At 32.6% G+C, this 17485-nt stretch overlaps 1 long non-coding RNA gene across 2 annotated transcripts; it reads left to right on the top strand.

Moving 5' to 3' along the window:
• Positions 1 to 1669: 1669 nt before the first annotated feature.
• Positions 1670 to 15193, top strand: LOC126752888 (uncharacterized). 2 transcript variants are annotated; one of them, XR_007666050.1, is made up of 5 exons: positions 1670 to 1760; positions 5164 to 5359; positions 8705 to 9211; positions 14322 to 14401; positions 14721 to 15193. It is a non-coding gene; the product is annotated as an uncharacterized LOC126752888 (long non-coding RNA). The 2 variants fall into 2 exon arrangements; XR_007666051.1 differs by lacking the exons at positions 1670 to 1760; positions 5164 to 5359 and adding an exon at positions 8368 to 8449.
• The last annotated feature ends 2292 nt before the right edge of the window (positions 15194 to 17485 follow it).

Consider the following 17485-nt stretch of genomic DNA (forward strand, 5'->3'; position numbering starts at 1 on the left):
CGACATCACTTCGCGGCGTGAGCGTCACCTAAGCACTGGCCAGGCACGGTGCTTGCTTTACTTATATAGAGCCAGCTGCCAGCCAGCTTCATCACAGCGGCATCACTTCGCGGCGTGAGCGTCACCTAATCACTGGCCAGGCAAGGTGCCTGCTTTTCTTATATAGAGCCAGCTGTCAGCCAACTTAATCACAGCGGCATCACTTCACGGCGTGAGCGTCACCTAAGCACTGGCCAGGCACGGTGCCTGCTTTTCTTATATAGAGCCAGCTGGCAGTCAGCTTCCATTCAAGTCACCTTCTGACTTCGAAATCATCTCGCATCGAGGCGTGAAATCTTTTAAGCACTGGCACTTCCACGTTTAGACCAGTTCGGTCACTAGTGCTGGTTGCAACGTGGCATGGTCTGGTCATAGTCCATAATGTGGTCCTGTTTTTGTAAGGTATTTATACACACAAACATATGTACACCGGAATTCTCGCTTATATTATACATATGTATATGTATGTATATATTCATATGTCGTTTGTGCAATTGCAGAAGCCACAAAAATCGCATTGCGAATGCATAAATTGCTTTTAGCCGAGTGCGAGGTGCTGCTGCATATTCAAAATTCTATTAGAGCGTCAAATGCTCGGGTAAACATTTGGCGAAATCGACAATAGATCGATGTGAACGCTGGCACGCCACCCAATCGGCGACAATTCCTGTCCAACTGCAAGTGTGTGCGCGTGTGTGTGCTTGACGGTGAGTTGGCCACCGGTGTGGCTTATTTATGCGCAACGCGGGCAGCGGCACGCAGCCGCTTGCGATCGATAAATTACCTGCTAAGGCATAGAAAACTCAAAACTGAAAAAGAAAAAAAAAACGAAAAAAAATTAACGCAAATGTGGCGACTGACACCGGACGCGCCCAAAAAATGCCGCACACAACCGTGTGCTTGGCAAGTACATATATTGGTTAGAAAAAAAAATGAAAAAAAGTTTGACACTTTTTTGTACAATTTTAATATATTGCTTAGGTACTCTTTATTTTTTTCAGCAAAAAAGAATTATTTACTTTTAGTTGCTTTAATATAGTATATATTTTTTAAAGTATAAAATATATTTATGAATGTTTGTATGCATGCATGTATGTATATTGTATGTATGTCTGCATGTACACATATTTATGTCGATTTTTATTGTTTTTTCTTTACTTTTCTTGCTTGCTTATATGCAATGGATCTTTTGCTGTTGGCTTGACACAAAAGTGTCGCTTGGACAAACCACATACATATGTACATACATACTTGTACTTGTTGTTGGCCACAAATGTTTCGTTTCTCCATTTTTCTATTGTTAATTAATGCTATTTTATATTCTAGTCTATTTACTTGCCAATTTTTAACACACATCGATTTGACTAAACACAAGAGTGTGTGGAAAATGTTTATACACTGGTGTATTTTTTTTATTTTTTTCAAAAAAAACAAGAAGCAATTTGCAGCATCTTAAATCTAGTATGTGTATTATTATGTGCATAAATGTTAGTAAATACATATATATTTATTTATAAGTATGTATTTGTGGCGCTTGAGTATAGCACTTGAGTGAATGTTAAAGTTGTTGAAAATATTTACCCCTGCATTGAACCATATAGATGCAAAGGATTTTTAGTTAGACCCGAAGTCTTCAAACCAACAGTTGTTAGCTCTCAGAGCAAATTATCAAAAAAAAAGTTTCAAAGTTTTTTTCAATTCAAGTGTGAATTACAGAAAAGGTGTGTGAGAATATAAAATAATATATATATTATAAAATTAATTAAAAATATACATAAACATACATATGTATATTATAAAATTATATATTTTTGAATATAAAATTAACGGTGCATTTTTTTATATAAAATACAAATATATCTCATATTATGTAGCTGTATATATTAATGCACGATCTTTTTTTATATAAGACCTGCTGAATGGTTACTTAAATGGTCTCACTTAAGGCGGCGCCAATGAAAAATATTATATTTTATACATATAAAATATGCAAATTTTTTTTGGGTGTAAAGGAAATATTTTTTTGAAAGCCATTATTTTTTTTTTAATTTTTTGCAAAAAATATTTTCTTTACATTAAAAAAATTTTTTTTTTTTAATTTTTGCATATAAAATGTATGTATAAAAAACTTTTTTCCAAAAAAAATTTTTCTTTATGTATGTATGTAAAAAAGTTTATTTGTATACTTTTTTGGATTTAAAGGAAATATTTTTTTAAAAAAATTATTTTTATTTAAATTTATTAGGTATTTATGTATATCATTATTTTTTTTTATAATTTTTTTGAAAAAAATATAAATTAATAATAATAATAATAAAATAATTTTTCTTTAGTATACAAAAATAGTTTATTTGTATACTTTTTTGGATGTAAAATATGAAATATTGAATGAAAAATTTTTTTAATAAAAATTATTTGTTTTTAAATAATTTTTTGAAAAACATTATCTTTTTATTTTTTGTAAAAATAAATTTTCTTTTAAATGTTTTTTTTTGCAAGAAATATTTCTTTTGCATCCAAAAAATGCTATTTGCATATTTTTTTGGATGTAAGAGAAATCTTTTTTTGAAAAAACTTGTTGTTTTTTAAATATTTTTAGAAAAACATTATTTTTTTTTTTAATTTTTTTGTAAAAATAATTTTGTTTTTATATTTTTTTTTGCAAGAAATATTTCCTTTACATCCAAAAAAAATGTATTTGCCTATTTTTTTGGATGTAAAAGAAATTTTGTTTTTGGTAAAAATTATATATTTTTTAATAAAACCGAAACTTTTCCGCCGCTTCCTGCCACTCTTCAACGCAAAGGCATTTCGTTTCGATTTTTATGCAAATTTTCCAATTTTATTGCTTGTACTTGCATACCGTTTGCGTTTTTAACGTTTTTTTTATACAATTTCTGCTTTTTTAAACGCCTTTCGCCAGCGCGCGTGTCGTGTGGGTGTCGGCCCGCCATTTAATGCGCTTCTGTCGACCAAAGTTAAATACTTTGATTTTCAAAAAGTAATACAATTTTCGGTTTTTTTTATATAAACAAAAAAGTAGCAGCGCAAATATTTGGCGCGCTTCCAATAAAATCAGTCCAAATGTCGAGTTTTATATATTTTTATAAATTATGATTATCTTTCTCATAAAAAAAGAGCGTATGAAAGCTTTTGATTAGCTAAAATTATAATTAGGTGCGCGAATAAGGCATACCACAGATATTAAACAGAGATTTTTGAAGCTTCAAGCAATTTCATAATTTTTATTTTTAATAAATTTTTTTTTGTCTACTTTTTATTGCTGAAGATTAAGAAAACTTGAAGGTCACATCAAAGATGACTGATTCATAAATTTGTCTTGTATATTGCAAATATTTAAAATAGTTTCGTTGTAAAGGCTACTGAGGAATTTTATTATTTATATTCTATTTATTATATTTATTAAATTATGCCGGCGTTAATAAATTCTGCCGAATTCTGCGATATTTCCATTATAAATTTTCTGCTACTAAAAAAAACCATTTTTTTTTCAGTATTTCTTTATTTATTGGATCTGACTGATCTTAACTGAAAATAGTGAACTGAAAATTATGATAAAGTGATCTCAGCCTCATTGGCTGACAGAATTTTCAGTTGCTTTACTTGCATATTATTTTGGGTTAATATATTTTTCTTACAAAAAGGTAGAAAGTAAATCTCCTTATTAGAAAAATCAATTGGGACTTTCACTTCCTTCATTTAATTTTTTTTAATATTTCTTATAATGACGATCCTATACTCTACAACTTGAGACAATCCTGTACTCTCTAATCCATCTGTTTAAAAATGTCCTAGGCTTTATGATATCTAAAGCTTTTATTTTTCGAGGAGAACGAAGAAAAAGAGTTTAAACGGGCATTAAAATAGTAGTTAGTTTATGAATGAAACTGCTAATGAAAAACAAGAAAAAAACGAAGCTACATATAATACCCTTCACAAATTCAAAATATTTCGTAGAGGCACTTGATTTTGTTGCGTCATTGTATGGCAGCTACTTATGTATATATGCTATAGTGATCCAATCTAAACGACTTCTATGGAGATTGCATTATTGACTTAAATAAAAACCCATGCCAAATTTCTTAAAGATATCTCCTTAAGTGAGAAAGTTTTCAATGCAAGAAGTATTATCGATAATTGTCAGTATGTAATACAAAAATGTGTTCTAACTATCAATATTCCACAATTAATTTTAAGGGTCACGTCTTTATGATCACTCTATTGTCTCCTCTGTGAACCACACAGTGTTTCTGATGATGTCAGTACGAAAAGTTTTATCTGTGCAAACTCTGAAAAGTCGCCAAGAAACCCTCGACCGATATTTGCGATGTCTTTTCCTATACAAATCGTCAGGTTTGCTTAGAAGATGTTTTAGGCATATAAATACCCTGTTTTCTGCAATCTAATTGTAGCGTTGTGCCTGTTCTGGCTAGTTATCCCTACTATAACCTCGAACCGATTGCAGGTTTATCGTGAAATAAGATGTTAGACTCACTAAGAGGTTAATGCATTCTTTCACTAACTTTGTCGAAGCGCTAAGAGCCTTTAGTGATGTTAAAGCCGTCTAGCAATCTGTATATATAAATATACATATTCCTTGTTGTGAGTACATTCCCTGTCAGAACATGAAGGCTTCCTTTAATTGCTGTGATCTCCGCTTGGAAAACACTGCAGTGGTCTGGTGAACGGAAGGCGACTTTGGTAGTATCTGAAAAGACACCATCTCTCACTGGAATATCTAGTTTTGCACGCATCTGTATAGATGCTTATCCCTGCGCCCTTGTCCACCTTGGACCTTTCCCATCGTTCTCTATAGGGTTTCGAAAATCCGTCATATTGTTTAGAACTTACTAAGTATTATAGAATGGTCCCTGTTACTGGCGGATAATAGGTAGGATTCCCTCAGTCTAAGAGCTGACTTCGCTACCAGTTGCTTACAGAACAAGTCTGTTGGCAGCAAGTAATATAATTTTGAAGAATTTGAGAATAAATTCGACTGATTAGCAGCAATTGTCATGTATATTTGGTAGACTGAACTCATAAAATAATTAAATAAGACTTCTTAGGTAAAATTTTTATCATAAATTTTTTCTTATTTTGCAGTTAAAAATGAGTGAAGTCCGTAGCTTGATGTCCACTTTTGCCATTTTGGCTGTGCTACTGATCCTTCTCTGGCTGTTGTATGCCATCTTTTAAGCTGGAAATCAATCAAAACAAAAACAACAACAGCGATCACAGGTGTCTTACTTGCGATCGTACATAAAGTATAAAGGATATGGAGTGTCTAGTATTAGAAAAGGTAGGTTTATTTAAGGGTATTTTGAGTTTAAGCTAAAAATAACTATATACAGAAAATATATATATTTATACGTACATATACATATACAGATACACATTCACGATTCACTTCATTCATTCATTTCTTTGCATGAAAGGAAAATTTCAGTAATACTTAATTTTTTGTATCAAAAGAAACCCCAAGAGATCTTCACATTTCTTCTGCTATATCTCAAGTTTTCGGCAACACGCTGCTAATGCGATGGATAGCCAATTAAATATGCACAAATCAATTTGTCAATCTTTATAAACACTAATGGAATTGAAATTGATAATTGAGTTCTTATAAACAACCCAACGAAAAAATTCTAATTCAACGGGGAGTCGAAAACTATATTATTTTTCAAATATTTTGTGTTAAACAAATAAAGCAATAAAGCGAAAAATATATAAACGATTACCGCATTATGCTGTAAACAAATTATAATGGTGGGCATACGTCAAAATTATTCGTTAGGCGATGATATGTATGCATATAATTATATGGGGCGGCAAAAAGAATGAGAAAATCTCGAACCATATAAATAAATACCTCAAGAAAATGTATGTAAAAACATATTTATTTTTGTTTGTGTTTATGTTGGTTCTAGTTCCAGAGGTTTAGCTCCCACCAATGGATGCGAGTTTCGTAAAATTTTGGCATACATGAACACATAGATATTTTTGCAACAAAAATGTACGAGGGTTGCTGCTATTCTAAGTACTTATATTCGCTTGATACGGAAACTTTGCTTTTCCATTTTAGAAATGACAGCCAGCTGTCAACTGCCAGCTTTTCTTTAGCATAATGACAGTCATTTTGACAGTGTGGGCACGTATTTGACTAAATTTCTTAATTGGCAGTTTTTTCGTATATTTTTTAATGGGAGTTTTGTATTTTGAAATATTATTCCATCATATATTATTTATGTGGCATAAGCAGCCAGATCGGTGGATATATATATATCATTCTTTTGCAGTAACCAATGTCAGAATTTTTAATTTTGAACCTCAAACCATCTCATACGTCGATAATTAATTCGATAAACTTACAGAAAAATATTTTAGAGTTATCTAAGGAAATTGGAAATTATTTGGATGCATCTCTACATAATATAATATTTAGTTGTCTTAGTAAATTACCCAAAAAAATTACGTACAACCGTCTACATGATCCATTTCGAGGTTCCCTACTTTTTTAAAGAAAAACACAGAAACTTAAAATTGAATGAGGAAAGTTTATAATCATTCGAAAGAACATTCTTTGGCATTAATTTTTTAAAGATTATCTCTTTCGAATGTTGGACCCGGCTGCGCCTCAGATAGTCCAACCGTTGGGTCCAATTTTCGATGACTCGCTCGAGCATTTCGGCTGGTAACTGGAAAATATGCGTGATGTTTAACTAAAAGGTCTGAATCGAAGCGGGAGTGTCCGCATTGACTTTAGACTTTACATATATACAAAGAAAAAAGTCTAACGTTGTGATATCACACGATCTTGGTGGCCAATCGACCGGCACAAAATGTGAAATTATCTGCTCACTGAAGTGTTCTCTCAATAAATCCATTGATTGATCCGATATGTGGGAAGTAGCGCCGTCTTGTTGAAACCAAATGTCGCCGAGATCACGAGCTTTAATTTCAGGCATCAAATAGTCGGTTATCATGGCCGCCATTGACGATTACGTTCTCACGGACATCATTTTGAAGAAATATGGACCGATTGTTCCACCGGCCCACAAACCACACCAAACCTTGTTTTTTCTGGCTGAAATGGCAGCTCTTGAATCTCTTCAGGTTGCTTTTTGTCCCAAATGCGGGAATATAGCTGTAATTTGTATGCTTTCAGTTTAAGATCTCGATGTAAAATGCGCCAAGTTATTTCATACGTCAGTCCGAGTTGCTGCGAACGGTGCCGAATCCACACTCCACGGCCTTCGTGTACACACCCAGCTACGGCTGCTATATTTTCTTCACTACGTGCTGGACGTAGTCTATTCGGTCGAATCTTAGCCAATAAAGAATGCTGGGTCTCAAGATAGGTGATTATGTTGCGAATAGTACACTCAGAAGGCCGATTGTGTTGGTCCTTCCAACGGAGGGGAGGTCTTCCTCTTCCTCTGCTTCCCCCGGCGGGTACTGTGTCGAACGACATGACCTAGCCGGTAATAGGCAAGTCTAAAAGAAGATTATCTAAATCGGTTCATTATAACATGAGAAATCGTGGGTATCCTCTTGATAAAGACAGTTGAAAAATCTCTTAACGCCTTAAAATCTCAAAAATCCCTTACAGCAGCCTCCGTAAGCTTGTGTTGTACAAAATTTCGCTCGTTTATTTCCAATTTTGCTAAAGCATACAATTTCTTTGTTTATTTTCTTTTTTTTCACTGCCAGCGGATGAAACGAAATTGGCATTTTCCTTTTGAATGTGAAAATTTTATGTGCAACAACTTGTATGAAGATCTTTTGCGCCCACACAAAATCAAAACCGATCCGCCACAATTCCATGTCAATAATCGGCAAACGCCTGCTCGGTCATTACACATCCGCTGCTAACGGTATTTGGCTAAAGGCCGCCGGCAAGCCGTTCGTGCTCCAAGCGGCGTACACACGCACTTGGCCGCGACGAAAGCAGCGGATTTGTTGGAAAGCAACGAAAGCTCGCCAATGATCCCATGATTGTGGCCAAAATGTGTGTGTGTGTTTGTATGGGTTGGACATACATACATACATATAGATACATATTTAAATATTTTCGGCCAAATCCACACAGTTCGCCAGTTCGCAGGCTTTTACATACGAACATAAATTCATATATTTAATATTTCTATGTTTATAGCAAATGTACAAGTGTACATACATACATACATATATAGGTATGCGCTGTGCGCATATGTAATTCCTTTGGCTGCCGCCGGCACACTTTCAATTCAATACCGTTACGATTCCGTGCGGTGTGCTGCTAAGCGGCGCCGGTCATTGTGGAGAATTCTTGCAGATGCGATTGCCAGTTTTTCAGAGGCATTCGGTACGAACGGTGTGATCCGATCAATTAAGCTATTTACCGTTAGCGGTGCGTGATTGCTAAATACCCAAAAATATTTATATAAAAAATTAATATACGTACACATACATACATACAAACATACGCATCATCTCTAAGGACATAAAAATTTCGAATTAAAATTAAAATAGTGCTATTTTTTGTAAATTTTCTTTAATTTTTTAAGCATAAGCAAAAGTATTTAAATTTCCATCCAAAAACTCAGCTTTTGATCAAAAAATTTTATAATTTTTTATACTTATTTTTCGCACACATATCGTATAGCTTTAAAAATCAATCAACAACAAAAACCAACATAACAACAGCAAAAACATGAATGAAGCCAAGAGTCTGTTCACCACTTTCCTCATCCTGGTCTTCCTGTTGGGCCTGCTGTGGGCTTTCTATGAAGCCGTTTTCTAAAACACCAACGCGTTATTATTAACAACAACAATAATAGCAGCATCTAGACATGATTTTCATCTAATTAATATTTTTGTCGGCACCCGCACTTAAAATACACACACACATACATACATACAAGCATACATATCCTGTGTATGTTGGGTACGACATTTTCGTCAGTTTTTTTTTTATTTAACACCATCAAATTCATGGAAAATAGTTTGGAGCAATTAATTAACGGTATCATCGTGTAATCTGGCAACACCAAGAACACCATCTTACATAATAGAATTAATACGCGTAAAAGCAATTCCAAATAACATTAAAATTCGTAAAATAAGGACAAATGTCAACAAAGAAATGGCGTTCGTTTAGTCAGAAAATGAGGTGAGTCGAATTTAATTATTTAAAAAAAAAATTTATTTAACTTAAATTTTTTTATTTTTTATTTTTTTATTACTAGTATGAACTTATTGAATTCTTAAAAAAATTTTATAAATAAAAAAAATATTTAAAAATTAAATTAATTTTTTTTTAGTTTTTTATTTTATAACTTTTTTTAACTTATAAAATTCTTAAAAAAATTATATAAATTAAAGAAAATATATTTAAAAGTTAAATTAATTTTTTTTAGATTTTTATTTTATAACTTTTTTTAACTCATAAAATTCTTAAAAAAATTATTTAAATTAAAAAAAATATATTTAAAAATTAAATTAATTTTTTAATTTTTTTTTTATTTTATTACTAGTATTAACTATATTCTTAAAAAAAATTGTTGGCATATTTTGTAAAATTCCATCTCCATTTTGTATCAAAAGAATTAAATTGTTGGAAATGTACATGGAAGGTTAGGAAAGGTTTCAATACCCTAAGTTTATTTCGAAGTTACTATTTTTTTTTTGAAGTTAGATACCGATCCAATCGTAAACTCGCAAGACTGCATCCACTGTGACCATTCCCCTTGAGAACCGATGCCGTTAAACTCTTCGTAGAAATAACATACGTACAGATTACATACTAAAGCTAAAAGTCCAAATCTTTCTCTGCTCACGAGGTCAATGTTTTTAAACAACTTCCCTACTACAGTTTCGAAGTTTTGAACCATACATCAATGATCCCTAAGAAGTTTAAACAACTTTCCTATTACAGTTTCGGAGTTTTATGAGATTTTTTTAAACCTTCCAAGTTCCGAAGTTTTGAGCCATACATCCATGATCCATAAGAAGTCATCGTCTGAAATTATTTGATGCTCCACAAAGTCTTATTCCACTCATGGCATTTGGCATTCTGAAAAATTTTTTATCACCGACCCCAAATAGAATCAGAGAGTGTAACAAAAGCGGACTTATCTGTTAAAAATATTTCTCAGAAGTTGAGATGAAACTAACCACATATTCGAATAATCGAGTTTAAATGCTGATGCCAAGAATATAAGGTTGTCGTTGGACTATACGATGGATTTACGAAGATCCGATTACACAGATCTTTCGAATGAGGATTCTTATGGGAAAGTTGAATAAACAATTCATACATGGTATGAAAGCAAGTTTAGCGGACCGTCGATACCAGTTAGGAACACTAAAACAAAAAAATTATAGAGGTATTGAGGGCCTATATTGTCAGCTAAGTAAGTAAGTACTAACCTCCGAGTTAGACATTTGGTGTGAATAAAGAGATTTCGGTTGCGCCAGTGCGTGACTTCATCTCGTGAGGGCTAGCAGCTGTAAGCAATTCACAAAGTTGTTTGTGATTATTTTGCTAAAAATAGCGAAATTATATCATTTCGATATGCACTCGAAATCAAAACGAAATTGAGACCTTTTTTTATTAATAATTCAAATATACGCAGGAAGTTTGCCAAGTTTTCAAAATTTTATTATTGATTTTTCAAAAAAAAAAAATTGTTTTGGATCTTTAATGAACTCATTTCATGATTTCGAATATATTTGTTTTTCAGTCGCTTCAAAAAATCATCAAATTTAATGAGGCGTTTTTTACTTTCGAAATATCCATGCAAACATTTTGTCTATGTACGCTTATGCGAATGTATGTATTTGCATAATTTGGAACCGTGCAAGCGTGCGGCGATTCGGAACACACCATTGCAGCGCAGCATTGGTTCCATCCGGCTGCCAAAATGCTTTCAACAGCATTTCGAAACGTTTTCGATACGAAATTTGTCAACTTTTTGAGTGATACGTGTGCAATAGCAGCTGATATATAGATATACATATATACATAAATACATAAAAATGTATATATTTTACTTTTCGTTATTTATTGCCGATATTTATTTGTATGTGTGTATATATAAATCATATTTTTAGTCACGTAGTAAAATGTCTTGCTCCGCTTAGATTGGTCTATTGTCGGCTTTTCACGTTTTCGTTGGAAATTTTCCTCCTAGAATGTTTGTTGCGCTTGAAGAATTTAGCATTTAGTGTATTTATTTTTTTATTTTATTTTTTTTATTTTCTTTTTTTTTTGAAGAAAAACATTGAAATTCATACACAAAGTTTGTTTTTCTTTAAAATTTTTACTTTTAATTTTTTTTCACTTTCGTTAATTTTAGTCGGCGTTTTTTCAGTGTTTTTTATTGTTAGCATGTTTGCTATAATAACCCATATGTCACTTGTTCGTATTTTTAGCGTTTCTTTATATTTAAAAAACCGACACTAAAATGTTGCGGAGAAGTCGTAAATTTCAGCAGAAAAACAAAGTATTTCGTGGCATAGATTAAAAGAAAATATTTTTTTTTTGTCTTTATATATTTAATTCCTAAGCTAAAAATACAGAAATTGGCAGCGTAATATATTTAAAAGTCTTCTCTACACTTCTGTATGCAATTTTTGTGCGCTTTTTGAAATAAAAGTTGAAAATTATACAAATCCAGCAGACGCCAAATGGTGACAAGTTAAGCCGCCGACACCGAATGGTAAACATTTCAAAGCTTTGTTGTTGCTAAAAGAAATTGAGCTCCAAAAACAGCTGTGCAAATTGAAAATCTCAACAATTGCCAGGCAAAACTGTAAATACAACAACAACAGCCAACTAACTGTCTTTTGCAAATAATGACTAAAGTGACGTCGGCAGGCTAGACGATGCTCTTACACTACAGAATTTGCAACTGACTTTAACTAAATACAGGAAAATTACAGCAGAGACATTAGCAAGCAAGCCACTGCTTTTGTATCTCAGAATTTCCAACTACAGTTACATACATATGTCAAATGTCATAAAATGCAGAAATATTGAGTAGTCGAAAAAGTCTTTTCGTATTTTGTCAATGTCGTTGCAGTCGTATATCTCCAGTTCTACCAATAACATTGTGTCATACCATATAGTGTTGGAAAGGTGAGGCTTTAAGCTTCATTTAACCAAAAAATTAAATTCAAGGAAGTTCAACTGTTGAGTTGTACAGCTGTTCAAAAATGAGTGAAAATACTTAATGAAGAAATTCGCTATTTTTTGATGGAATAATGTCTCTAGCGGAAAAATGGCAAAAAATGGTCAACCAAATGGTACACATTTGTTTACTTATTTATTAGTATAAATATAAATACGAAAATATTACAACAGAGCAGGTCTATAGGCTTATAAAAGCTGTAGTTTCTAATAAATAAATTCTGTTATGCTTTCTGAGCGAACTGTGAAGAAAATGACAGCAATAAATTTGCAAACAATTAACTGTCAGATTTTATATTTGTCATATATTTTGTAAACAACACCTACTAAAACGTTGGCAGACAAAGTGGCTCTTAAAATCAGTGATCTTCGTTTAATAGCAAGCTGCTAGGTTTTTATAGCCATTTTATGTACTCTTTTATGTACATTTTACTTTTCATATTTTACATGCAACATTGCTTGGCATTTAGTTTACAATTGTGTTGCAGAAAAATATTGTGAAACAAAATAGTTCAGGTAGTCAACTGGGCATCTGGTCCACTCGGGCGTAGTTGGAGACATAATTTGATGGTGGACAGACCAAAAGCTCCTACTTCTAGACAAAAGTGAGCTTAGTAACATTGTATGGGGTCATCGCAGGGCACTTACCCTTAAAATTCCATCTTCAGAAAATGGCAAAAGTATTCAGAATTTGGCGAAAAGCTGAGCACGCTCAGAGGATAATGAGACGCTAGTATTTTCAAATGTCTAGCCTTCAGCCGGATGAGACGGGACATATTCCACCGCTCTCAATGATCCAACGTGTGATAATTTCAGAGATACAGCCTAAGAACTTGGTCGATCGAGGCTAGCTGGACTCAGTGCCCCGTCTTTAAACGCGTTTTACTCGAAACAGTGTTTTTAAATCGGTTTGGCAAGATTTCTCGAGAACCGATCTTTATGAAATTTTGCACAGGTCAACTATTTGAAAAAAAATTCACGAAATGTTCACTAAAATTTTAATTTTTTTGTAAAAGTAGCTGCCAAAAATCCAATTTTCAGTTTTGTTTCCTTTGCCCAAGCTCTATGTTAAGGTTTCAACTAAATCACTAATTTTTCAGCTTAGACGATCCATTAAGAAGTTATTCTGCCGTCGCAGGCGTATCTTTTTCCGAGGGGTCACCGGAAATGGCGTCGCAATGGCCGAGTTTAAAATATTTTTTTCCAAAAATTTCAGAATATCTTTGTTAATAGTGTATGTTTGTAACAAATAAAATTCGAATAAAATATTTAATTTTTTATATGCGAAAAAAATTGTTGAAAAAAGGTTGTTTTTAGCCCGAGGAAACCCATGTAACCCTTTAAAACGCTTTGAGAATTACAAATATTTTAAAATTCACTTGAAGAACCATTTTCTTTTATCCAAATAAAAATCTATACTTTTTGATTTTTAACGCATTGAATCTAATTAAATGTCGATATGCCACGCACTCGACTACAAAAGCCCGTAATACTCGTTATATATAGTATATACAAACTTATGAACATACAAATATAAATACATCTATAATACATATTTTTGTGCCTGAACAAACCTACAAGTGTATACATTTCGAATGAATTCCATATGTTTTCCATTACAAGTGGCCTAATGGATTTTGGCAATAGCTTTATTTAGGTCATTAATTCCTACAAAATACAATTTGAAGCGCCAGCGATATAATGAAAAAAGTTTAATTGAAACAAAATTCGAAATTAGTTGTTAAATTAACAAAGCGCAGCAAAACATTCTTTGGCGCGCTGTCAAGGGAAAGAAATATTTCCAGCCAGTTTTGTAACACAGTGCTGATGCACACATATGTTTGGTATATGGTATATGCCATATGTACACATTAGCGCTGTAAAATTAATAGCAAATATGAAAATCATCATAATGCTAAAATGTATTCACAAGCAGCTTGGAATTTTCTAATTCCTCGAAGCATTTTTTTTTCAAACATTTTTCATTTTACCAATTTTATTTTATTTTACATTTGTTGTATTTATTATTGCAAAATACATTGCTGCAATTACAAAACAAATATAATAATTTTGAATTATTCGCTTCTAGATGACGTCAACGCTCGACAAATATGCGAATACCTACGAAGCAGCGGCCTGCTGTGTCGCCACCAAGCCAAAGGATTTTCGGTGAGTTTCCGTACGCAAATTGTTCATTAAGAAATTTTGAAATATTTTTGTAAAAATTATTTGCGAAATTACACACAAGTGTGAAGCCATTTTATACCAACCAACACACATACTATATATGCATGTATATACATTTTTAGTATTGTGTAAATGCATACTATATCAATTGTTATTATTGGCCACGCCATTAATTGTGTGCCTTTAGGCATTCGCAACTAATCAATTTTATCATTTATTTTGTTTATTTTCTGCAATTGTTTATAGTTTTCGTTGAACAACTTATCAAGCATTTTTCTAAATATTAAATATATTTTTACAGCGTATTAACACATTCAGAGCACGCTGGGATTAGTTGAAGGGCTCGCAGTTTGTGCTCCGTAAACAACAGCAACTATCAGCTGCCAGCGATCCATCAGTTCAACAATCAAAAATAAACTATTTGTCCAGCGGACGTTCATCTCATTGACTCAAAGAAAATTGCGTTTATTTAAAAATAAAGGAAAAATATGTTAAAAAAACACCTAAAACAAAAAAAAATCAAAAAAGCTTAGTAGCGAGCAACAACAGCAATGTTTGGCGCATGTTTAGCACATATTTTTCTTCTTAGTTGTATAAGGGTATTTGATATAAGCCATAGTTGTAGCGAATTTATAATATTATGAAATATTTATCAAACAGCAGCTGGCAGGAACGAAAACAAAAAAATGGGTATTTATGGAACGTTAAAGAATAATAAGATCATAATGTAAAAAAATAAAAAATAAACTACAGAAAAACATCACAAAAAAGGCATATATTTGTTTTATTTGATTAAGAAGTTTTTTGTTATTAATTTACGCTTTCCCGATTTGAATTTTTTTTTTTAATATTATAATTTATTATTTTTTTTATTATGAGGTGAAATGATTATTATTAAGGGGATACATGGGTTTACGGGTATAAAATTTTTTTTTTATTATCTTATTAAATTCTACAATATCTCTAGAATATTGTCCAAACTGATCCGAGTAATAGTTTCGGAGATACAGCCTTGAGAACTTGTGCTCTCGAGGGTAGCTAGACTAACCGATCTTCTTGAAATTTTACACAAGTCTTTGAGATACAATTCTTAAAAACTTGGCCGAAGGATTTTTTTCGATTACAGCTTTTTGAAAAAAAGTTTCGGGAAATTTTCACCAAAATTTTATTTTTTTTTGTTAAAAAGTCGATCACTGTAACACTTTTTATAAAGCATTGAATAAATAGCAAAAAAGCGGATATTTGACGGATTTTTCTTCAATGCTTGCTGGACGTAGTCTATTCAGTAGATTATTATCTAATAATGAATGCTGGGTTTTAAGATGTTGCGAATAGTACGCTCAGTAGGCCGATTATGTTGATCATAAGTTGAGCGAAGTGTGCGAAACACGTTATTTACAGAACTTGAATAACCCAATTTCAGGGTATTATATTTAATATTTTTTAATAATAAACCGTTAAAACGCATTTTTGAAATAAAAAATGTACAAATTATTTTTAATATAAACATACTTGTAGTTAATTAATTAGTATTAATTTTTTAAATTAGTGAAATTAATTTATACTTATAAGTATGTATATATTTCTGCAAGATCGCCAAAAATTCGCAGGCATTACCTTCGTCAGTCCATGAAAACCGCATGCAAAACGAGCTGATACGTGCAGCATTGATACATACATACAAATATACCACCATGTGCATTTTAGCCACAACACATATCATCATGCACCATTATCTTAAGAGAAGGCCACATTTGATTAAACAGTTGATATTCATCCAAGCGAGAAAATACTTACGTCATTTAAAGGCAGCAAGGCATGAGTGAGGAAGAATGAAACACTTGACATTAAATCTCTTAAACCGTAACAGAAGTTGAACTTCAGTGCTTAATTAAGCTTGACAACATTGAAGCAAAAATAGGTGTGTGTGTGTAAATATATACCAAACGTGCATATCCATGCATTTGTAAGCATATATGTACGAAGGTAAAGATGTTGAAAAAAAGATAAAAATGTAAATATAGTGTACATAAACTGGGTGTTCCCTTGAATGTACGTTTTATTATACACTCTTCCTAACGTAGTATGTATATACTTAAGTACTCACTGTTACCAAGGTTGCTAAAAGACTCATTGAAGCTGCGTACTTTTATGTCACAAGATTTGAAAACTTTGATTGTTCGTAGTTTGTAGTTCGTAGCTTTGGAGAAACTTTGGTGGAGAAGCCTTTTGACGTGAACTCTTCATCAATTGTCGTTTCAGACTAGCTGCTTAAATATCGCTCGATATTTGCTGGAAACTATAAAGTACTATCGTTTTTCTTCGCTCCGTTGTTCTCTTGCAAGTTATTGTTGGACGGCTGGTGCTGTTGTGAGCCCAGTAAGCGCTGGTAAACTGTCAGCAGATAGTAAGGAAGATCTTTTGAATCGAAAACGATTAGAGTCTGGTTTCGTGAGCTTTTGGTTTTCTGAAAATTTCGTCTCTCTGTAGTTGTTGAAAGCCGGTCTAGGCAGTCTATGATTGGTACCTATACTACAATGCTAAAAACTAGCCAGATTTTTAATGGCGAAATTGCTGAAAAATATGGAAGTAAAAATTTCATCGTTACCTTTGTCTTCTCAGTTTTGCGAGACTACGGCTGAAATACTACCTCCTGATCGTAGTCACCCCTGGGAATTATATGGAATTGAAAATCAATTCGTTTATAAAAGCTGTGACGGAAAAAATGGTTCACCGATATATGAAACTTTTTATTATTTTAAAGACGCATATTTTACAAAGATTTTGCGAAAATTTCAGAGAAAAGTATACAAAACTGAGAAAAGTGCCGCCACGTAGACAATAGAATTTTTTACAGGATAAAATGAAGTAAAACTGAAAAAACATAACAACAGGAGATGGTGAACCCGATTCCCCAAACGATGACGATGGAGCGAACGTTCAATTGCCCGACCATGAAGAAGTTCGAATAGCAATTACCCGTCTGAAGAACAACATATTCCAATACGTCGGCAAAAAAACTGATATAGAGCATACATCAGCTTTTTTTAGAATATGGTAAGACGA

The sequence above is a fragment of the Bactrocera neohumeralis genome, chromosome 3 (genome assembly GCF_024586455.1).
Source record: "Bactrocera neohumeralis isolate Rockhampton chromosome 3, APGP_CSIRO_Bneo_wtdbg2-racon-allhic-juicebox.fasta_v2, whole genome shotgun sequence".
NCBI classification, from domain to species: Eukaryota; Metazoa; Arthropoda; class Insecta; order Diptera; family Tephritidae; genus Bactrocera; species Bactrocera neohumeralis.